Raw genomic sequence first — 21,643 nt, 5'->3', positions numbered from 1 at the left:
ACTCCCGGATAGATTTTTTTGTTTTGAGTAGGGCACTGATCCCGAAAGTGGAGGGAACGGAGTACTTGGCCATAGCCATCTCAGGCCACACCCCACACTGGGTGGAGCTGGAGCTAGGAGAGGAGAGGGACCAACGCCCGCTGTGGCGTCTGGATGTGGGATTACTGGCGGATGAGGTGGTGTGCGGGTGGGTGCGGGGGTGCATTGAAAGGTATTTGGAGGCCAACGACAACGGGGAGGTGGGGGTAGTATGGGAGGCGCTGAAGGCGGTGGTCAGGGGAGAGTTAATCTCCATCAGAGCTCACAGGGAGAAGAGAGAGGGCAGGGAAAGGGAGAGGTTAGTGGGGGAGATCCTAAGGGTAGACAGGAGATATGCAGAGGCCCCCGAGTAGGGATTACTTGGGGAGCGGCGAAGTCTCCAGATGGAATTCGACCTGTTGACCACAGGGAAGGCAGAGGGACAGTGGAGGAAAGCACAGGGGGTGACGTACGAGTATGGGGAGAAGGCGAGCTGGATGCTGGCACATCAGCTCCGTAAGAGGATGGCAGCGAGGGAGATAGGTGGAGTCAAGGATAGCAGGGGAACTACGGTGCGGAGTGCGGTGAAAGTAAGTGAGACATTTAAGGACTTTTATGAGGAGCTGTACAGATCTCAGCCCCCAGCGGGGGAAGAGGGGATGCGGCGATTTCTAGATCAACTGAGGTTCCCGAGGGTGGAGGAGCAGGAGGCGGCTGGTTTCGGGCGCCAATTGGGTTGGAGGAGCTGGTTAAAGGACTGGGGAGCATGCAGGCGAGGAAGACCCCGGGGCCAGATGGGTTCCCGGCTGAGTTTTACAGGAAGTATGCGGACCTGTTAGCCCCGTTGCTAGTGAGGACTTTCAATGAGGCAAGGGAGGGGGGGGACCCTGCCCCCGACAATGTCCGGGGCGCTGATCTCTCTGATCCTGAAGCGGGACAAGGACCCACTGCAATGTGGGTCATATAGACCGATCTCGCTCGAGAATTGAGGACTGTGTCCCAGGGGTGATTCATGAGGACCAGACGGGATTTGTAAAGGGCAGGCAGCTAAACACCAATGTGCGGAGGCTCCTAAACATGATTATGATGCCATCGGTGGAGGGAGAGGCGGAGATAGTGGCAGCTATGGACGCGGAGAAGGCCTTTGACCGGGTGGAGTGGGAGTATCTCTGGGAAGTGTTGCGGAGGTTTGGGTTTGGGGAGGGGTTTATCAGTTGGGTTAAGCTCCTATATAGAGCCCCGGTGGCGAGTGTGGCTACGAATCGGCGGAGGTCGGAGTATTTTCGGCTGTATCGAGGGTCGAGGCAGGGGTGCCCCCTGTCCCCCCTGTTGTTTGCATTAGCAATTGAGCCTTTGGCCATGGCATTAAGGGAGTCCAGGAAATGGAGGGGGGTTGGTCCGAGGGGGAGAGGAGCATCAGGTGTCACTGTATGCGGACGACCTGTTGCTGTACGTGGCAGATCCAGTGGAGGGGATGGTGGAGGTCATGCAGATCCTAAGCTCAGTGTAGGGAAAAGTGAGCTCTTTGTGTTGCATCCAGGGGACTAGGGAAGAGGGATAGATGACCTACCGTTGAGGAGGGCGGAAAGGAGCTTTCGGTACTTGGGGATCCAGGTAGCTAGGAGCTGGGGGGCCCTGCACAAACTTAATTTGACGCGGTTGGTGGAGCAGATGGAGGAGGACTTTAAAGATGGGATGTGTTGCCACTCTCGCTAGCGGGCAGGGTACAGTTGATTAAAATGATGGTCCTCCCAAGGTTTTTTTTTGTGTTCCAGTGCCTTCCTATTATGATTACCACGGCCTTTTTTAAGCGGGTAGGTAGGAGCATCATGGGTTTTGTGTGGGCAAACAAGACCCCGAGGGTAAGGAGGGGGTTTCTGGAGCGTAGTAGGGACAGGGAGGGCTGGTGTTGCCGAATCTGGGTGGCTATTACTGGGCAGCCAACGTGGCGATGATCCGTAAGTCGGTAATAGAGGGAGAGGGGGCGGCATGGAAGAGGCTGGAGATGGCGTCCTGCAACGGAACGAGCCTGAGGGCGCTGATGACAGCACCGCTGCCGCTCTCGCCGACAAGGTACACCACGAATCCGGTGGTGGCGGCAACGCTAAAGATCTGGGGGCAGTGGAGACGACATAGGGGTGAGATGGGAGCCTCGGTGTGGTCCCCGATCCGGGAGAACCATCGGTTCGTCCCAGGAAGGATGGACGGGGGGGGGGGGGGGGTTCGGAGCTGGCATCGGGCAGGGATCAGAAGGATGGGGACCTGTTTATAGACGGGACGTTTGCGAGCCTAGGGGCGCTGGAGGAGAAGTTTGGGTTACCCCCGGGAAATGCGTTCAGGTAAAGGCAAGTGAGGGAGTTTGTGAGGCGGCAGGTGAGGGGAGTCCCATTGCTCCCGGCACAGGGGATTCAGGACAGGGTGATTTCGGGTGTATGGGTCGGAGGAGGCAAGGTTTTGGCGATATATCAGGAGATGAAAGAAGAGGAGGAGGCTTCGGTAGAGGAGCTGAAGGGCAAGTGGGAGGAGGAGTTGGGGGAGGAGATTTAAGAGGGTCTGTGGGCCGATGCCCTGAGTAGGGTTAATTCCTCTTCCTCATGTGCCAGGCTCAGCCTGAAACAGTTTAAGGTTATTCACAGAGCGCATATGACAAGGGCGAGGCTGAGTAGGTTCTTTGGGATGGAGGACAGATGCGGGAGGTGCTTGGGCAGCGCGGCAAATCACACCCACACGTTCTGGTCGTGCCCGGCACTGGATGGGTTCTGGAGGGGTTTCGCGAAGACTATGTCCAAGGTAGTGAAAGTCTAGGTCAAGCCAAGTTGGGGGCTGGCATTATTTGGGGTGGCGGACAAGCCGGTATTCTGGCCTTTGCGTCCCTGGTAGCCCGGTGGAGGATCTTGCTCATGTGGAAGGACGTGAAGCCCCCCAGTGTGGAAGCCTGGATAAATGACATGGCAGGGTTCATTAAGCTGGAGAGGATAAAGTTTGCCTTGAGAGGGTCTGCGCAGGGGTTCTTCAGGCGGTGGCAACCGTTCCTAGATTATCTCGTGGAGCGTTAGAATGAGGTCGGTCAGCAGCAGCAGCAACCCGGGGGGGGGGGGGGGGGAATTTTGGGCAGACTGTATTATGTTTGATTGATATGTTTCTGTTCTGTTCTTTTCTCTTTTTCTTTTCTATTACGGGGGGGAGGGGGGGGGGGGGTTTAACTGGTTGAAGATTTTTGTTGGAAAAACTTGGGAGTAAACATATTTTTTAAAAAAAAATTATGGGGATTGACATATCTTGCTGATTATTGTTTATTGTTGATGGGTGTAAATGTGGGAGAAAATGTGAAAAAGGAAAATAAAAATATTTTTAAAAAAAACATTTTCAATTAATAAGTGTTTGACTTTGTAAAACAAAAACTGAACCAACTAATAACAGGCAGCTGGAATGCCAGATAACTATGTACAAAGGTCAGAGTTTTCCACTGTAGCATACATTACATAACTCAGCAGTTATGCTATCCACAATGGAAGACTGGACAGATTGTTTGCAGGCATAATTGTTTAACTTACTCCTACAGTGTACACAGCTTTTGTTATGATGCCTCCTTCTCTCCTTCCCATATTTAATTTATTTTTACAAACACATAAATATGATACAAATTACCAAGTACAAAGCAGCTTCCTCGGAGGGCGAGGAAGGTGATCAATGCCACATTTTAAAGTTAAATCTCGGAACCCATTGCCATTCACAAATTGACAGGAAGCAATTGAACAACAATAGAACATTAGGAGTAGAATCTTGGCTATCGAAGGGGCATGGAGTGGGTTCCAGCATAAATGGGGGTGGGGGGGATGGGGTGAATTTAAAGCCCGAGAAGGTGGCAGGTCAGAACCCTGACATTATCTACTATTTCCGGGTTTATCCAGGACACATTTGCAGGCGAGCAGGTGGTTAATTAATTTTGATTTTGCAATAGGCAGTAAATTGTGAATTTTACCCAGGATACTGCTTTTAACAGACAGCGAAGTCATTTCTCGAGCTCTGTGGAACTTGCCTGGGTCAACAAGGTGAGAGCACAGAGGGGAGCCATTGACCAGTGTAACTGACAGGCTTGAAATAAACTGTGAAACTAGATAGATGCTGGGCTGCCTATGTGAAAGGTTTGTTCTCAGTGATGAATGTAGAAATTGTTATATATTATATTTCCTATTTATGGCAGTAATGTCATTAACATCCTGGTATAAAATACATACAGGCAGAGTGCCTACTAAAGCTGCAATTGGCTGGCTTTCAAGGCAGGCTAGCAGCACGGTTCAATTCCCGTACCAGCCTCCCCTGACAGGCGCCGGAATGTGGCAACTAGGGGCTTTTCACAGTAACTTCATTGAAGACTACTTGTGACAATAAGCAATTTTCATTTCATTTAGGAGTCGTAAAAGATGAGTTAATGATTGATTTTAGGCATTTACCTGTTTGCAGAGAGATGGCTAATGGGCTATTCTTTTGATTGCTGGATAATTTGAAGGAGTTTATTAAGTACTAGCTAAACAGGTGATGGGACATCTTAGTGAGATACAAATTATGTAATTAATGGGAGGAGCCAGGTCTGTCTGTAGTTTGCAGTTTTGCCAAATGCTGTTGGGTTGAGCAGAAGAGTCTGACCAGCAAGAAAGATTTCAGATTGTTCCTGAAGAGTGTCTCTCTGTCTCTCTCTCCAAAGTTCTACACAGTTAAGTATCCTGTTTTGTTAACTTTATTTTAAAGTGATATTTGAACTGTCTGGGTTGCTTAATTAGTGACAAGTGGCATAAGTTAAAACGTTTTCCCTCTTATTTAAGAATTGTTTAAGTGTTAATTGTAAAGCTATTTCTTTGATGTTAATGTGGTTAATTCTGTGTTTAAATTCAAGTTTATTTTAGCATAAAAGATATCTATTGGTCAGAGTTATCACTCATGGGGTGAAGTATCCTTTCCTCACAGTTTTACAAATTAAAACAAAAGTTGGGTTCTGGTCCAGTATCCTATCATCACAGCACTTGATCAGAGAGCCCGTTTTCACTGCTTCACAGGTGAATTCCAACTTCTTAGAAGTCATTTCACCTACCTTGAACTTTATTAACCTTGATCTGAACTTTCCTGCTGTCAGCCTTCACTGCAGCGCTACATGTCCTTAAGCAACTCTACCTTACAAATGTGAGGTAATGCATTTTGGAAGGTCTAATGCAGGTAGGGAATATACAGTGAATGGTAGAACCCTCAAGAGTATTGAAAGTCAAAGAGATCTAGGAGTACAGGTCCACAGGTCATTGAAATGGGCAACACAGGTGGAGAAGGTAGTCAAGAAGGCATACGGCATGCTTGCCTTCATTGGCCGGGGCATTGAGTATAAGAATTGGCAAGTCATGTTGCAGCTGTATAGAACCTTAGTTAGGCCACACTTGGAGTATAGTGTTCAATTCTGGTCGCCACACTACCAGAAGGATGTGGAGGCTTTAGAGAGGGTGCAGAAGAGATTTACCAGAACGTTGCCTGGTATGGAGGGCATAAGCTATGAGGAGCGATTGAATAAACTCGGTTTGTTCTCACTGGAACGAAGGAGGTTGAGGGGCGACCTGATAGAGGTATACAAAATTATGAGGGGCATAGACAGAGTGGATAGTCAGAGGCTTTTCCCCAGGGTAGAGGGGTCAATTACTAGGGGGCATAGGTTTAAGGTGAGAGGGGCAAGGTTTAGAGTAGATGTACGAGGCAATTCTTTTTACGCAGAGGGTAGTGGGTGCCTGGAACTCGCTGCCGGAGGAGGTAGTGGAAGCAGGGACGATAGGGACATTTAAGGGGCATCTTGACAAATATATGAATAGGATGGGAATAGAAGGATACGGACCCAGGAAGTGTAGAAGATTGTAGTTTAGTCGGGCAGTATGGTCGGCACGGGCTTGGAGGGCCGAAGGGCCTGTTCCTGTGCTGTACATTTCTTTGTTCTTTGTTCTTGTACCACTGATGACAAACAAGAGAAGCAGTAACACCAACAGCACCAAGGGCAGGAGCAACACCAACATCAGCTGCGTTCTCCTCAGTCTCAAGTTGTAGGAAACGGAGATCCACTCTGAAGGAACTACTGGCAGAAGATCAGCTTCTCATCATGCCTGGGCATTATTGCCTCATGAGGCTTGTTTTGAATAACAGATTGTCGCTGACATCAGTAGCCTTCTGGAGCAAGAACACCGTAACCGTGGACCCGGGAATATGAGGGAGACCGTGCTCAGATGGCCTCCCTGATCTACGCATTTAACCTTTGGTCGCAAGAAGATCACCAGTGCTGAAGCCCTATTCTTTAATGTTTGATTGTTGGCAGCTGGCTCTATAGTGCTGTGGCTCCAAGAGTTCAGGCACACTGTTCAGCCAAAGTTTGCTTGATATGCTCTGCATGAAACAGCCTCTGAGACATGGCACGTGTGTCCTCGAGGAAGCATTTGAGATTTGAGCTGTTTTGAAGTCCAACAAATTAAACTAAAGTAAACAAATTAAAGGACAAATCAAAAGGTCCCACTCCTGATAGGAGCACTGCCCAAACTAAAACAAAGATGAACTGAAACTCATCTCCTCACTTCCCCCAAGACGCCATCGGCCAGCTTCACGTTTTAAAATAGGATGACGCCCACATGATTTCTCGCTGGGGAGTTGGGTAACCCCCAACATTGAGGCTGCTGCATTCGACTTCAATCTCGCTGATGAGATTGACACTAATACAAATGAGCTTTAGTGATATTCTCGTCTATTTTGGCGAGACCTGGAACTTGCCGTCGGGAGCGTGCCGGGTGAATCGCAAACTTCGCGCCGGATTTTGGTCTTTCCCGCTATTCAGATCCATGCCGGGTGCAACGCGGTGGTTAAATCCTGTCTGTTATCTTTTTATCTTTGACATTTTGTGTATTTTGCACTCTCCTCTCTCACCCATTTCATTTTATATCCAATATTTGGTTCTCTTTCCTTGGGGAGGGTGATTCCTGGTCAGTTGATTTTCTATTCAGTGGATATTCCAGTTTTCCCGCCCGCTTTAGTCTGGTTCGGCAAATTGCCTTACTCATCAATACATTCTTTTTTAGTAAGGGCCCAGAATTTCCTAGAGATGTTTTTTAAAAAATCTTTTTATTGGCATTTCTCATATTTATAAACAGTTGTATATATACACATCACATTTTTCTCGCCTGTGCTAATTTCCTTTATTATACAGAGGTTTAGTTTGTCCTTCGTTTAACTGACCCTATGTGCCTTTCATTGCCCTCTGGATCGGTCTATGGTTCCTCCCCCATCCCCCCGGCTTCGGCTGTGATCCCTGGAAGCACACTGCAAAGAAGTCGATACGGGTGTAGACCTTGTGTACTTGTGAGAAGTATGAAAATTCCTTCTCTCCCGGGTACAGGAACCTCCATGGGTCCACCGCCCCCATCTGCTCCATAAATGCCCCTTCCAGGACACCGCTGACCATGACGTACCGTCCCCCTAGGTCCGTAACTGTCTTGGTTTCCGTAAACCTCGTCCTCTTACTAATTAATATTGCTACTCCCCTAGCCCTCGTCCCGTAGCATGAGTGGTATGTCTGTCCCACCCAGCCCTTCCTTACCAGCAGTCGGTCCTTCTCCCTCAGGTGCGTCTCTTGTAGGCAGATTATGTCTGCTTTTAGGCTTCTTAGGTTGGTGAAGTCTCTGGATCTTTTGACCGGGCCGTTGAGTCCCCTTACGTTCCAGGTAACAATCCTGGTGGGTTTGTTTTGATCCCCCCGGTCCTGCAGGGTCACCCATACTTACCTGGTGGACGCGTCCCTGCCCTCCGGGGTTTCCCTTCGTTAGGGGGCCGTACAGAATGGCCGCGGTCACCGCTCTCACCATGAGGTCAGGCCCCAGGGTTCCGGGGTTTCCTTTTGTCCAGGGGGCACCCACCATGGCCACCAGCTGTGTGTACGCCACATGGCTGTACCCCTGCACTCCAGGGTCTCCCTTCGTTCTGAAGCCCTCCCGAGTGGCTGTTTGTGGCACCATCTTGGTTCCTCGCCCTGCTCCATGCCTGCCGAGGCCTGTGTTCGTGCTGCTTATCTACCTCACCCTTCCCTTTGCTTCTCTTTTGTTCTGCGTTCTCCCCCCGGCTCCTCTCCTCCGCCCCCCCCCCCCCCCCCACTTAGTCCCTGTTCCTCTGTCCCCCCAGTGTTCTTCATAGAATTTACAGTGCAGAAGGAGGCCATTCGGCCCATCGAGTCTGCACCGGCTCTTGGAAAGAGCACCCTATGCAAGGTCAACACCTCCACCCTATCCCCATAACCCCACCCAACACTAAAGGCAATTTTGGATACTAAGGGCAATTATCATGGCCAATCCACCTAACCTGCACATCTTTGGACTGTGGGAGGAAACCGGAGCACCCGGAGGAAACCCACGCACACACGGGGAAGATGTGCAGACTCCGCACAGACAGTGACCCAAGCCGGAATCGAACCTGTGACCCTGGAGCTGTGAAGCAACTGTGCTATCCACAATGCTACCGTGCTGCTCTAATATCCAAAAGCCCTAGTTTTTTTAAAACTCGATGTGGGGATGTGAGCGTCTTGCCCATTGCATTCCCACCCCTTATTGCCCTTGATTTGAGTGGCTTGCTCAGCAATTGCAATGGGGGCAGTTAGAGTCAACCACATTGCTGTGGGTCTGGAATCATACAGATAGGTCCAAGACTGCAGAATGTTAAAATAGTGGGTCTGCCAGAGGGGATGGAGGGCAGAGACCCAACAGGCTACGTCACCCAAATGCTGAGCAAACTGGTGGGAAGGGAGAAGTTTCCAAACTCCCCAGAAATCGACAGGGCGCATAGGTCGCTCCGACCCAGGCCCAAAGCCAGGGAGCAGCCCAGAGCGATTATCGTGAAGCTGCACAGGTTCCAAGATGGGGAAAAAATCCTAAAGTGGGCCCGGCAGACGAAAGCGAGCACGTGGGAAGGGAAGACCATAAGGATGTACCAGGACATTGGTGCGGACCTGGCCAAAAGAAGGGCTGGATTCAACAGGGCTAAATCAGCACTCTACAAAAGTAATGTGAAATTTGGGGTGCTATTCCCGGCCAAACTCTGGGTAACATTTGAGGAGAAGGAGCTGTTTTTTAACACCCCAGCGGCAGCGGAGGAGTTTGTTAGAGCGAACAAACTGGGGGAGGGACAGCCACAACGGCCATCATGAAAGCGACGGGGATGGAAAAGAAAGGAAGAATCGGAACAAAGAGCAGTGGGCAGACCGCAAACGGAGACAACACGATCACGAACTGTACACACGTGTTTGGTGCACTGTGTGGGACTGTGCTAACTTGTTCCCGGGCTAAGGGCGACAGACATTAGTGAACCAGTTTCTTTACGACAATGGTTTTATGGTCACACTTTTAATTCCAGATTTTTTTTATTGATTTCAAATTTCACCATCTGCCATGGTGGGATTAGAATCCAGGACCCCAGAGCATTATCCTGGATCTCTGGATTACTAATTCAGTGACAATATCACTGCGCCACCACCTTCTCTTCCCCCCCTTCTGCCCTGCCCCCCCTCCCCCTCCTTCTCTTTGTGCCAGGCGCTCTCTCTCCCCTGAGAAGCGCGCCGCGGCCCTCCTTTCTTCCTGCCCTCCCCGCTAGCCCTCCTCGCTAGCACGTTGGCCCCCTCCCAGCACTTGCCCTGCTTTGGTCCTGTTTTACCTTCCTTTTGCTAGCCCTTGTCTCGCCCTCCTGTAGCCTTTTTCACCCTCATTCACCTTGCTTCGCTCCCCCCCCCCCCCATTGCATTGAGGTGGAACGAGCCCGGGAACAAGTTAGCACAGTCCCACACAGTGCACCAAACACGTGTGTACAGTTCGTGATCGTGTTGTCTCCGTTTGCGGTCTGCCCACTGCTCTTTGTTCCGATTCTTCCTTTCTTTTCCATCCCCGTCGCTTTCATGATGGCCGTTGTGGCTGTCCCTCCCCCAGTTTGTTCGCTCTAACAAACTCCTCCGCTGCCGCTGGGGTGTTAAAAAACAGCTCCTTCTCCTCAAATGTTACCCAGAGTTTGGCCGGGAATAGCACCCCAAATTTCACATTACTTTTGTAGAGTGCTGATTTAGCCCTGTTGAATCCAGCCCTTCTTTTGGCCAGGTCCGCCCCAATGTCCTGGTACATCCTTATGGTCTTCCCTTCCCACGTGCTCGCTTTCGTCTGCCGGGCCCACTTTAGGATTTTTTCCCCATCTTGGAACCTGTGCAGCTTCACGATAATCGCTCTGGGCTGCTCCCTGGCTTTGGGCCTGGGTCGGAGCGACCTATGCGCCCTGTCGATTTCTGGGGAGTTTGGAAACTTCTCCCTTCCCACCAGTTTGCCCAGCATTTGGGTGACGTAGCCTGTTGGGTCTCTGCCCTCCATCCCCTCTGGCAGACCCACTATTTTAACATTCTGCAGTCTGGACCTATTTTCCTGGACCTCCACTTTCCCTCTTAGGCTCCCCTGGATCGTTACCAGCCTTTTCACCTCGGTTTCCTGAGTTACTATCCTGTTGCTCTGGTCCGAGGCGGCCCGCTCCAACTCCTGAATAGTTTTCTCATGCATAGAGATCTTCCTTTCCAGGCCGTTGATGGTTCGCTGCATTTTTTCTGTTGTCTCCGCCAGCATCTCCTTCATCATTGTGGAGGTCCGTCCTGAGTGCCTCCCTCATGGCGTTTATGTCCGTTTTTATCTCCTCCTTTGTGGCGTTTATTTCTGTTTTCAGCACGCTTCTGTAGCCACCTAAATTGGCCAACTCCTGATTTAAAATGGCGAACGGCAAAGGCTGATGGGAAAATCAGCCAACAAGACAGAAACCAGCCGCTGCAGGTTTGCTGTGTATTTACCTCTGCAAAAACCAGACAACATCGATACCAGCGGCCATCAGCATAACAAAGTAGCAGCTATCTGCATACTGATGAGCAATCCCCGGGAACAATAGGTAACATTTTTGACACACAAAGCAAAGCCAGACTCCTCGGCGCCAGCAAGAGCCAACACACAGGAGGTGAACGAGCACCTCAAGACCGCCCATCGATCAGGGAACCGCTCCAGTATTGGAGAAAATCGAACCAAGCGATTGGGACAAAGTCCAATCACTTGGGACCAGGTACAGGGTCCGCCCCGAAAGACGTGAAGCCCCTGGGGACTATAAGAGTTAAGCTCCAAGTTCAAATCGCTCTCTTCAGCAGCTACCCTTCACTCTCTTCTTCCTGCCCGGGTCACCCAGCAACACAAACCAACATTGACTGTGACCGGTGCAGTGACTCAAGTGATCACCAAAACCAGTAAGTCTTAATTCAACGCTCGCTACGAGATAAGGCGCTCCTAGCTACCAATCCGTACCAACTTCGAATCCCGCAGGCTCAGAACCCGAACGAAAGGCCATTTGTTCCCCTGACCTGGTGGGCCAGTCCAAAGTTAAGTATAGGCCTGTTAGTTGTAGAAGTAGCTTAGACGTAGAATTTGTGCATGAGTAGCGATTACGGTGTATAATAAATGTGCTTTGATTTGAATCTTACTAATCGGTGTATTGGGTTATTGATCATTACTCGGACTTGAACCTCGTGGCGGTATCATAAAGTTACCTGGCGACTCGAGAGCAAAGGTAATAAAACCTTTTGTTCCAAGGTTGAACCAAGGAGAAAATCAACAATACTTCTCCATTCCTCCCAGTGCGTGGTGGGGGGGGGGGGGGGGGGGGGGGGGTCGCCGCGTCCTGTTCCTGCTCCGCTGCTCGGCTCGCCAGCTTTTCCACTTCCTGATTCGCCTGAACCTCCGCCTCGCCCCGTGGGGTTATCGGCCTGCGCGGCCGCAGCTCCTGCTTTTTTCCTGCGCCTTCGCTGCTGTTCCTTCTTACATGTCGCCATCCCCCCAATTTATTATTTGGAGGCATATTTCTGTCGGTGCCTTTCTCTTTTTTTCCCTGGGTTTTGGTGCGAAAAAGAAATTCTTTTTTTTGTTCTCCCAAAGAAAAAAAAAACCCCCAAGGCTTTTATTTTTCTCCTTTTAAAAACGATTTTTTTTAAATAAAAAGGGATTAAAAAATTTTTTTTAAAAAAGATTTTTTTTTTCCCCTTTAAAAAAGTTTTACTTTTAAAAAAAAAAATTTGTAGGAGAGGAACAAGGAAGGCTGAATTTTAAAATTCTTATTTTGTTCTGGTGATCCTCTCCGTGCTCCGACTTTCAGGCTGTTTCTGAGCGATCCCCACTCCTCCTCCACGTGCAGCTCACCGGGACCAGTCTCTCCTTTTTTTTTCTCTCCCTCTCGAGCTCCATGGATCAGAGCTTTGGCGCCTGGGCAGGGCCGAATTCGCGGGGCCTAAAGAATTTTTTTGTTTTGAAAATTCCCCGGGGAAACCCCCCCTAAAAAGCTGCAATTTTGTGGCTGTCCGGGAGCGTCTTTGCTGCGGCCGCTCCGTTCGCGATCGCCGCCGGAAGTCCCCCATTTCCTAGAGATTTGCACATCTACTGCATTGGGTTCAACTTAAATATCCCACGAATCCAGCATAATTCCAGAAATTACATGATCATTTATGTTGTGCCATAAATCCAAGACCTTGATGCCTTCACTGAAACCATGCAAAACTGACCATAGCTCCCATGCCTGCCACAGCCCAGTTAAAGCGATGGGAGACCACAATGTTCTGAGGGTAACGCCAGTTTAATGTCTGCCACATAGATTGGAAAATAATGACTTGGGTCAAGGAGTTTAAATTCCTGCATTCAAAAAATGAACTGAAATAGCTTTTCTACTTCCTAGATATTTATAAATTCTTAACAGATGTCTTCTTACATTGAAGGGACTTTCTTCTAAATTGTTGTAATTAAACTCCTTTGAAACATTTCTTTATCAGTGTGTGCTTCTTCCGTGTGTGGAATGGATGCTGTGGGGCAAGGGCAGTTGATGAAGCAAGAGTGAGGAAGAAGTGTGCCATTACATACTTCCCATCATTTGCACCTTAGTAGTGTTGCACACAAGTCAGTGAAGCTTCTTGTGGCCCCCAGTGCTGCTATAGGAAGGTGAGCTATTTACATTTCAACACACCAGGAAGTCCATTCAATTGAGGGCAGGGAAAATGGTTACGAATTTTCAGTCTCCCACAGAAAGTGAAGCCTCCATGATGTCCAGTAATATCTTTTAGTACCTGAACAAGGTAGGCACAGTCACGTATGCAGCATAATACCTTGCTCTTTACCAATGCAGGATGGTAAGAAGAAGCATCAAGAAGCAGGAATAGGCCATTCAGCTGCTTGAGACTGAACTGCTGTTCGGTAAGTTCATGGTTGATCTTCTACCTAAACTACATTTTCCCACAGTATCCTTGATCCCCTCATTATCCAAAAATCTGTCACTCTTGGATTTGAATTTATTCAACAACTGAGCATCCACAACTCTCTCTGCAGAGAACTCCCCAGGAATTAACCATTTGTATGAAGAAGTTTCTCGTCATCTCAGTTTTAAATGGCCAATCGTCTATTGTGAGAACCATAGTTCTAGACATCCCTGCAAGGGGAAGCACCCTGCCAGATCTAACCTGTAAAACATCTTAAGAATTTTATATATTTCACTTGGATCAGCTCTCATTTTTCTAAACTCCTGAAAAATTAGGTTCTGATCTATTCAATCTCTCCTCTTGCTAATTCCTGCATCCCAGGAGTCCGTTTCATGCAGAGGCGACAGCACTTTTGTCAATCTCTGTGCTACCCCTTCCCCCAGGCAGGTTTCCCACTGATGGTGAGGTGTTCACCTAAAAGAATACAAATGACTCGGAGAGAAAAAAAAATCAATCTGGTTCAGGGTCCATCTATTGACACAACTTTGGCCAACCAAATGTACACCAGAATTCTGAAAACATAGGTAAAAGTAACGCTTGGGAATTTACTCCTACTTTGTTGCATTGAATTTACTCCTACTTATTTTATTGCACTATGTTGTAGAGACTCCAAATGGGCAGCACGGTAGCACAAGTGGATAGCACTGTGGCTTCACAGCGCCAGGGTCCCAGTTTCGATTGCCCGCTGGGTCATGGTCTGTGCGGAGTCTGCACGTTCTCCCCGTGTCTGCGTAAGATTCCTCCGGGTGCTCCGGTTTCCTCCCACAGTCCAAAGACGTGCAGGTTAGGTGGATTGGCCACGATAAATTGCCCTTAGTGACCAAAAAGGTTAGGAGGCGTTATTGGGTTACGGGGACAGAGTGGAAGGGGGGGCTTGTGTGTGTCGGTGCAGACTCGATGGGCTGAATGGCCTCCTTCTGTACTGTATGTTCTATTCTATTCTATTCTTGAACTTGCACAAGTAGCTAAGAAAACATCTGAATTAAAGTCATGATCCAATCTGTCTTGTCTACTTGTCCAGTTTTTAATTCGCAAAATGCAGCAACTCCTGTCACATCTGTAATTCAGATTTAATAAATGTGGGAACTGCTGCCAAAACATTTAGCTGTGGTAAAAATGTGTCATATACAATACTACATACCCTAGATGCGGGAACAAATGCAACACCCACTTTAGAGTCTGTGCAGTGCAGTGTGGAACAGATTATTCTTTCAAATTTGGGTTCCTGTAATCTGAGTCAGGGTGGCCGGAAGAAGGCAAGGGGCAATGTGGAAGGAGAGTTGTGCAGAGGTGGGGAGGGGCGAGGGGTCAGAATGTCAGGCAGAGGGACAAGGATGTGGGCAAAGAAGACAAATAATGGAAAGTAGAGGGAAGGCCGAAGAAGGGGAAAATGGACCCCAACAGCTCACAAACATGGGAGTAAAAGGCATGCTCCATCGCCACTGGAAGGGGATGGATGAGGACTCCAAATGCAGTGGGTAGAGATCTAAGTGGGACATGGGCACCTTGCAGATGTTGGGCTCGGGGGAGAGTGGTTGAATTGGAGAAACAGACTTTTTGAACCTGCTATCCTTTTCCCTCTGATTTGCTGACATCCTGCACAGTCTGGGGAAGACAGGTGAGCTGGAGAGAGTGATATGAGTGTACTGGACCGGTGTTTAAATATGGCGCTGGCGCCTTCAAACTCAATAACAGTGGTTGAGCAGGTGAATCACTGCCTGCCAGGAGAGTCAGAGGGGAACACGCCTTTGCTTAACTAATGAGATTACAGATGCTGAATCAGGCGCAAGATCCTGACATCCACCACCACAGTCTCAAAATGGGAGCATTCCACCCTACCTTTTGAACTACCATCCTCTTTTTCACCTTGATGGAGGCATGCACCAGATCTTCACCCACGCTTTCTAATAAAATAAATAATAAATTGGAATCGCAACAGAGATGGAAGAGTGTCAAATCTGCTACAAGCTGTGATATGTAGATTGTCATCTGTATTATCATCTGTACTGTAGCGACAGGGTAGCGCAGTGGTTAGCACAGTTGCTTCACAGCTCCAGAGTCCCAGGTTCGATTCCCGTCTTGGGTCACTGTGCGGAGTCTGCATGTTCTCCCTTTGTCTGTGTGGGTTTCCTCCGGGTGCTCTGGTTTCCCCCCCACAGTCCAAATATGTGCAGGTTAGGTGGATTGGCCATGCTAAATTGCCCTTAGTGTCCAAAAAGGTTAGGTGGGGTTACTGGGTTATGGGGATAGGATGGAGGTGTGGACTTAGGTAGGGTGCTCTTTCCAAGGGCCGGAGCACACTTGATGGCCGAATGGCCTCCTCCTGCACTGTAAATTCTATGATTCTATTCTAAATAATAATATATGTATAACAGTTGTAGTTCCAGCATCCAACCATCAGGTGGTGTAAGTATGCAGGCACGTTATCCGGACACACCATGCGCTCCGAGGAGAAGGTGTAGTCGCATATTAGAGTAGTAAGTTAGTGTTAGATCATTATTTCCATCTGTATTAATCTTTGACATTTTAGTAATTCATTAGTGTAGTGTTGGTAATAAATAACTTTGTTTACACTACAATATCAAGATTCAACATCAGCCCAATCAAAGAACATTACACACGCGTCTGCAGTATAATTTAATTTTGAGTATCAGAGTACCAAAACTGCAACCTATTTGACCTGATTTCTTATACCGACATTTAAATGTTTGTGTGTACCTCGCAATAGATTTCTTATGCAGACTGATAATAACATGAAATGGGACTGTATTGATCAAAGGCCACTTTAGCTTCACAAAAATGCACTGACCACCCAATCATCAAGTTTAAAAAATATATATTTTTATTCTCCTTTTTCACATTTTCTCCCAAATTTACACCCACCAATAATAAACAATAATGAGCAACAAATATGTCAATCCCCATAATACTAACAACGATCACATCCTCCCACCAACCCCCAAACATTAGCCCGCATGTTTACATATAAACAAATGGCAAAAAGCAATCAGGGATTACCCATAGTCACCCTTAATACACACAGCCCCCCTCCCCCCCCCCCAACCCTCCCACCCATCCCCCCCCAACTAATGTTCGATGTTATCCAGTTCTTGAAGTGCACAATGAATAATGCCCAAGACTTGTAAAACACCTCCTTCCTTCCCCTCAGTTCAAACTTAACCTTCTCAAGTGTCAAGTATGCCAACAGGTCCCCCCACCACCCCAGGGCTCTCCATCCCAGTAGGATCCGCCTTCTGCAATCAACGAGGCGAAGGCTACGATATCTGCCTCCGCACCCGTTTCCAACCCTGGCTGGTCCAAAACCCCGAATATGGCCTCCCGGGGACCCGTTTCACATGCACCACCTTGGAAATTACCCTAAAAACCTCCCTCTAGTACTCCTCTAGCTTTGGACAGGACCAAAATATATGAACGTGATTAGCCCCCCCCCCCCCCCACCCCCCACCCACCCACAATGCTCACACACATTGTGGTAGTAGAGGTATTACGGTACCTGGTAGTGCTGGAACACCATTGGTAGAAATTGTATGCTTCCTATTGGTCAAGCTGTATGGTAGCTCCGCCCTGCTAGGCAGGGTATAAGAGCCCGTGCCACCCCAGCATCCTTCATTCTGTACCTGAGCTGCTGGGGGAAACATCTCGCTTATTAAAGCCTTCAGTTGGACTACAACCTTGCTTTAGTGGTCATTGATCGTGCATCAATTTAATAAGCTAGATTTAAAAGGATGGAGCTCCGAATCAAGCCGGTGTGTCTGCAACTCAGTCCCCACGCGGCAAACTCAGCGGCAATCTTCAAGCACTGGCTGGCGTGTTTTAAAGGATATCTCGGAATGGCCGAAAACACACCCACGGGAGAACAGAAAATGTAAGTCCTGCACTCGAGGGTGAGCCCGGAGATTTACACACTCATCAAGGAAGCGGAAGACTTCGATGCGGCAATAGAGCTGCTAAAAGGACATTATATTCACCCGGTAAACCAGGTCTACGCCAGACATCTGCTAGCGACGAGGCGACAAATTCCTGGGGAATCACTGGAAGAATTCTACCGTGCATTCCTGGTGTTGGGGAGAAACTGCAGCTGCCCGCAAGTTTCGGCGAGCGAACACACTGAATTCTTGGTCTGGGACGCTTTTGTGGCAGGTATGCTGTCCTCCCAAATCCGCCAGCGATTGCTGGAAAAAGACACTCTAGGTCTCAAGGAGGCACGGGCCCTTGCAGGCTCCCTGGATGTGGCCTCCAGAAACGCCCACGCTTACGTTCCCGACCGCGCGGCAGCTCCCTGGGCAGCGTGGAACCCCTCCGTAGCCGATCCCGAGACATCCCCCATCCCCCCACAAGCTTGTGCTGCAAGGCGGGGGGCTCCGCTACCACTTTTGCAGGCAGGCCAAGCATCCCCACCAGTGCTGCCCAACTCGCGCATCCACCTGCAAGGGATGCGGTAAAAAGGGCCATTTCGTGGTGGTATGCCAGGCCCATGCGTTTGCTGCGGTGTCTGGCAGCGAATGCGGACCGCCACCACAAACCACTCCATGGTCCCCGTGTGGCCAGTGGGCGCCGCCTTCTTCCTACTGCAGGGCCACGTGCGGCCCCCGGGCGCTGCCATCTTGTCCCGCGGACTCCACGATGGATGGATGGGCGCTGCCATTTTGTGCAACAGCTATGTGTGACCAATGGGAGCCGCCAGCTTGGCTGGACCCCCAGCTCGGCTGACCACACACTGCCCGAAGAGAATACTTAACTGCTGCCATTAGCCTTGGTGACTCTGGATCAGTCCCGGCCTCGAACACTCTCAACTGCTACAACGACTGTATTTATCAACGGGCACAAGACGTCCTGCCTAACCAACTCTGGGAGCACGGAGAGCTTCATACACCCAGACACGGTAAGGCGCTGTTCTCTCCTCGTCCACCCCGTTAATCAAAAAATCTCCCTGGCCTCCGGTTCCCACTCAATAGAGATAAAGGGGTTAACAAACCTCACAGTCCAGGGAAGGGAGTTTAAAAATTGCCGGCTCCACGTCCTTCCCCACCTCTGCACGGCCACACTCCTAGGTTTAGACTTCCAGTGTAATCTCCAAAGTCTAACTTTCAAATTCGGCGGCCCTATACCCCACTCACTGTCTGCGACCTCGCGAACCTTAAGGTCGACCCGCCTTCCCTGTTTGCGAACCTCACCCCGGATTGCAAACCCGTCGCCACCAGGAGCAGACGGTACAGTGCCCAAGACCGGATCTTTATTAGGTCAGAGGTCCAAAGGCTACTGAGGGAAGGAGTCATTGAAGCTAGCAACAGTCCCTGGAGAGTTCAAGTAGTGGTGGTGAAGACCGGGGAGAAGCATAGGATGGTCATTGACTACAGTCAGACCATCAACAGGTTTACGCAGCTGGACGGGTACCCTCTTCCCCCGCATATCCGACCTGGTAAACAGGATCATGCATTACAAGGTCTTATCCACGGTGGATCTCAAGTCCGCCTACCACCAGCTCCCCATCCACACTAGTGACCGCAAATACACTGCCTTTGAGGCAGTTGGGCGGCTCTATCACTTCTTAAGGTTCCCTTCAGTGTTACCAACGGGGTCTCGGTCTTCCAGCGCGAGATGGACCGAATGGTTGATCGGTACGGTTTACGGGCAACATTCCCGTATCTCGATAATGTCACCATCTGCGGCCACGACCAGTAGGACCATGACACCAACCTCCGAAAATTCCTCCAGACCGCAAAGATCCGTAACCTTACATACAACAAGGATACAACAAGGGGCAGCACTGTAGCATAGTGGATAGCACAATTGCTTCACAGCTCCAGGGTCACAGGTTCGATTCCGGCTTGGGTCACTGTCTGTGCGGAGTCTGCACGTCCTCCCCGTGTGTGCGTGGGTTTCCTCCGGGTGCTCCGGTTTCCTCCCACAGTCCAAAGATGGGCAGGTTAGGTGGATTGGCCATGATAAATTGCCCGTAATGTCCAAAATTGCCCTTAGTGTTGGGTGGGGTTACTGGGTTATGGGGATAGGGTGTGGAGGTGTTGACCTTGGGTAGGGTGCTCTTCTCCAAGAGCCGATGCAGACTCGATGGGTCGAATGGCCTCCTTCTGCACTGTAAATTCTATGATACTATGATACTATCTATGATGATAAATGCGTGTTTAGCTTCCGGCCGCCTAGCCATCCTCGGCTACGTGGTGCGAAATGGAGTTATAGGCCCCGACCCGGAACGCATGCTCCCCCTTATGGAGTTCCCCCTTCCTCACTGCTCCAAGGCCCTGAAGCGCTGCCTAGGGTTTTTCAGTTACTACGCCCAGTGGGTCCCCAACTTTGCGGACAAGGCCCGTCCCCTGATCCAATCCACAGCTTTTCCCCTGTCGATAGAGGCCCGCCAGTCCTTCAGCTGCATCAAAACGGACATTGCAAAGGCCACGATGCACGCCATCGACGAGTCCCTCCCCTTCCAGGTCGAGAGTGACGCGTCTGACGTAGCTCTGGCGGCCACCCTCAACCAAGCGGGCAGGCCTGTGGCCTTCTTCTCACGTACCCTCCATGCTTCCGAAATCCGCCACTCCTCAGTCGAAAAGGAGGTCCAGGCCATAGTAGAAGCTGTGCGACATTGGAGGCATTACCTGGCCGGCAGGAGATTCACTCTCCTCACTGACCAACGGTCGGTTGCTTTCATGTTCGATAATGCACAGCGGGGCAAGATAAAAAACGATAAGATCTTGCGGTGGAGGATCGAATTCTCCACCTACAACTACGAGATCTTGTATCGTCCCGGGAAGCTAAACGAGCCTCCTTGGCACCCTGTCCCGCGGCACATGTGCCACCGCACAAGTGGACCGCCTCTGAGCCCTGCACGAGGATCTCTGCCACCCAGAGGTCACTCGCTTTTTCCACTTTATCAAGGTCCGCAACCTGCCCTACTCCATCGAGGAGGTCAGGACAGCCACCAGGGAGTGCCAAATCTGCGCGGAGTGCAAACCACACTTCTACCGGCCAGAGAAAGCGCACCTGATAAAGGCTTCTCGTCCCTTTGAACGCCTCAGCATGGACTTCAAAGGCCCCCTCCCCTCCACCGACCGCAACACGTACTTCCTGAACGTGATTGACGAGTACTCCCGGTTCCCATTCGCCATCCCCTGCCCCGACATGACCGCAACCACCGTCATCAAAGCCCTCCATAGCATCTTTGCACTGTTTGGGTTCCCCGCCTACATACATAGTGATAGGGGGTCCTCCTTGATGAGCGACGAACTGCGTCAATTCCTGCTCAGCAAGGGCATCGCCTCGAGCAGGACGACCAGTTACAACCCCCGGGGTAACGGACAGGTCGAGAGGGAGAACGGAACGGTCTGGAATACCATCCTACTGGCCCTATGGTCCAGGAATCTCCCAGTTTCCCGCTGACAGGAAGTCCTCCCGGATGCCCTCCACTCCATCCGGTCACTGCTTTGTAACACAACCAACCAGACACCTCACGAACGTCTCCTGGTCTTCCCCAGGAAGTCCTCCTCTGGGACCTCGCTTCCGACCTGGCTGGCAGCTGCCGGACCCATCCTGCTCTGAAAACATGTGCGGGCGCACAAGTCAGACCCGTTGGTCGAGAGGGTCCATCTTCTCCATGCTAACCCCCAGTACGCCTATGTGGTGTACCCCGATGGCCGACAAGATACGGTCTCCCTACGAGACCTGGCGCCCGCCGGAGCCCCACGCACACCCCAGCCACCAGTCCCACCCTCCCCTCCACCAGAACACCTTACAGGAGGATCGGTCCTTCCACCAGCCCCGTCTAGGCACCCCTCACCCACCGACGCACCCGCAGGAGCTCCCTTCCCAGGTCAACCGTTTTCCCCAACAGCGCTGTCTAGGGGTGTCGAAACTGCCACAGAGATCGAGGCCACGCCCCCGGAGTCACAGACGCCCGAGCCTCCACCGAAGTCAACACCGAAGCTCCGACGATCACAGAGGACGACCAGGGCCCCTGATCGACTGACTGCTTCATTTTAAATTGTAAATTTAAATCATGAATTGTAAATAGTTACTAGAATTGTAAATAGTTTCAAAACGCTGTACGGAGGTATTACAGTACCTCCATAACTAATTCTACCACGTTGCCATGTTTGTCGTATCAGGCCACCACCCGCGCCGGACTCTTTTTTAACAGGGGGTGAATGTGGTAGTAGAGGTATTACGGTACCTGGTAATGCTGGAACACCATTGGTAGAAATTCTATGCTTCCTATTGTTCAAGCTGTAT

At 50.1% G+C, this 21,643-nt stretch overlaps 1 protein-coding gene across 5 annotated transcripts in view; it reads right to left on the bottom strand.

Moving 5' to 3' along the window:
• Positions 1-21,643, bottom strand: part of gjc2 (gap junction protein gamma 2) — a 448,407-nt gene that overhangs the window by 336,571 nt on the left and 90,193 nt on the right. The window contains exon 1 of one of the 5 annotated variants that reach the window (XM_072508123.1): positions 15,218-15,283. The exons of the other annotated variants lie outside the window; for them this stretch is intronic. The gene's annotated coding sequence lies outside the window, so the exon portion shown is untranslated. Of the gene's footprint in view, positions 1-15,217; positions 15,284-21,643 lie in introns of those variants that run through there. 5 annotated transcript variants of the gene reach the window in all.

The sequence above is a fragment of the Scyliorhinus torazame genome, chromosome 6 (genome assembly GCF_047496885.1).
Source record: "Scyliorhinus torazame isolate Kashiwa2021f chromosome 6, sScyTor2.1, whole genome shotgun sequence".
In the NCBI taxonomy this organism is placed as follows: Eukaryota; Metazoa; Chordata; class Chondrichthyes; order Carcharhiniformes; family Scyliorhinidae; genus Scyliorhinus; species Scyliorhinus torazame.
Note: the sequence above shows the minus strand (reverse complement) of the source record. Positions and strands in the feature narration are given on the sequence as shown.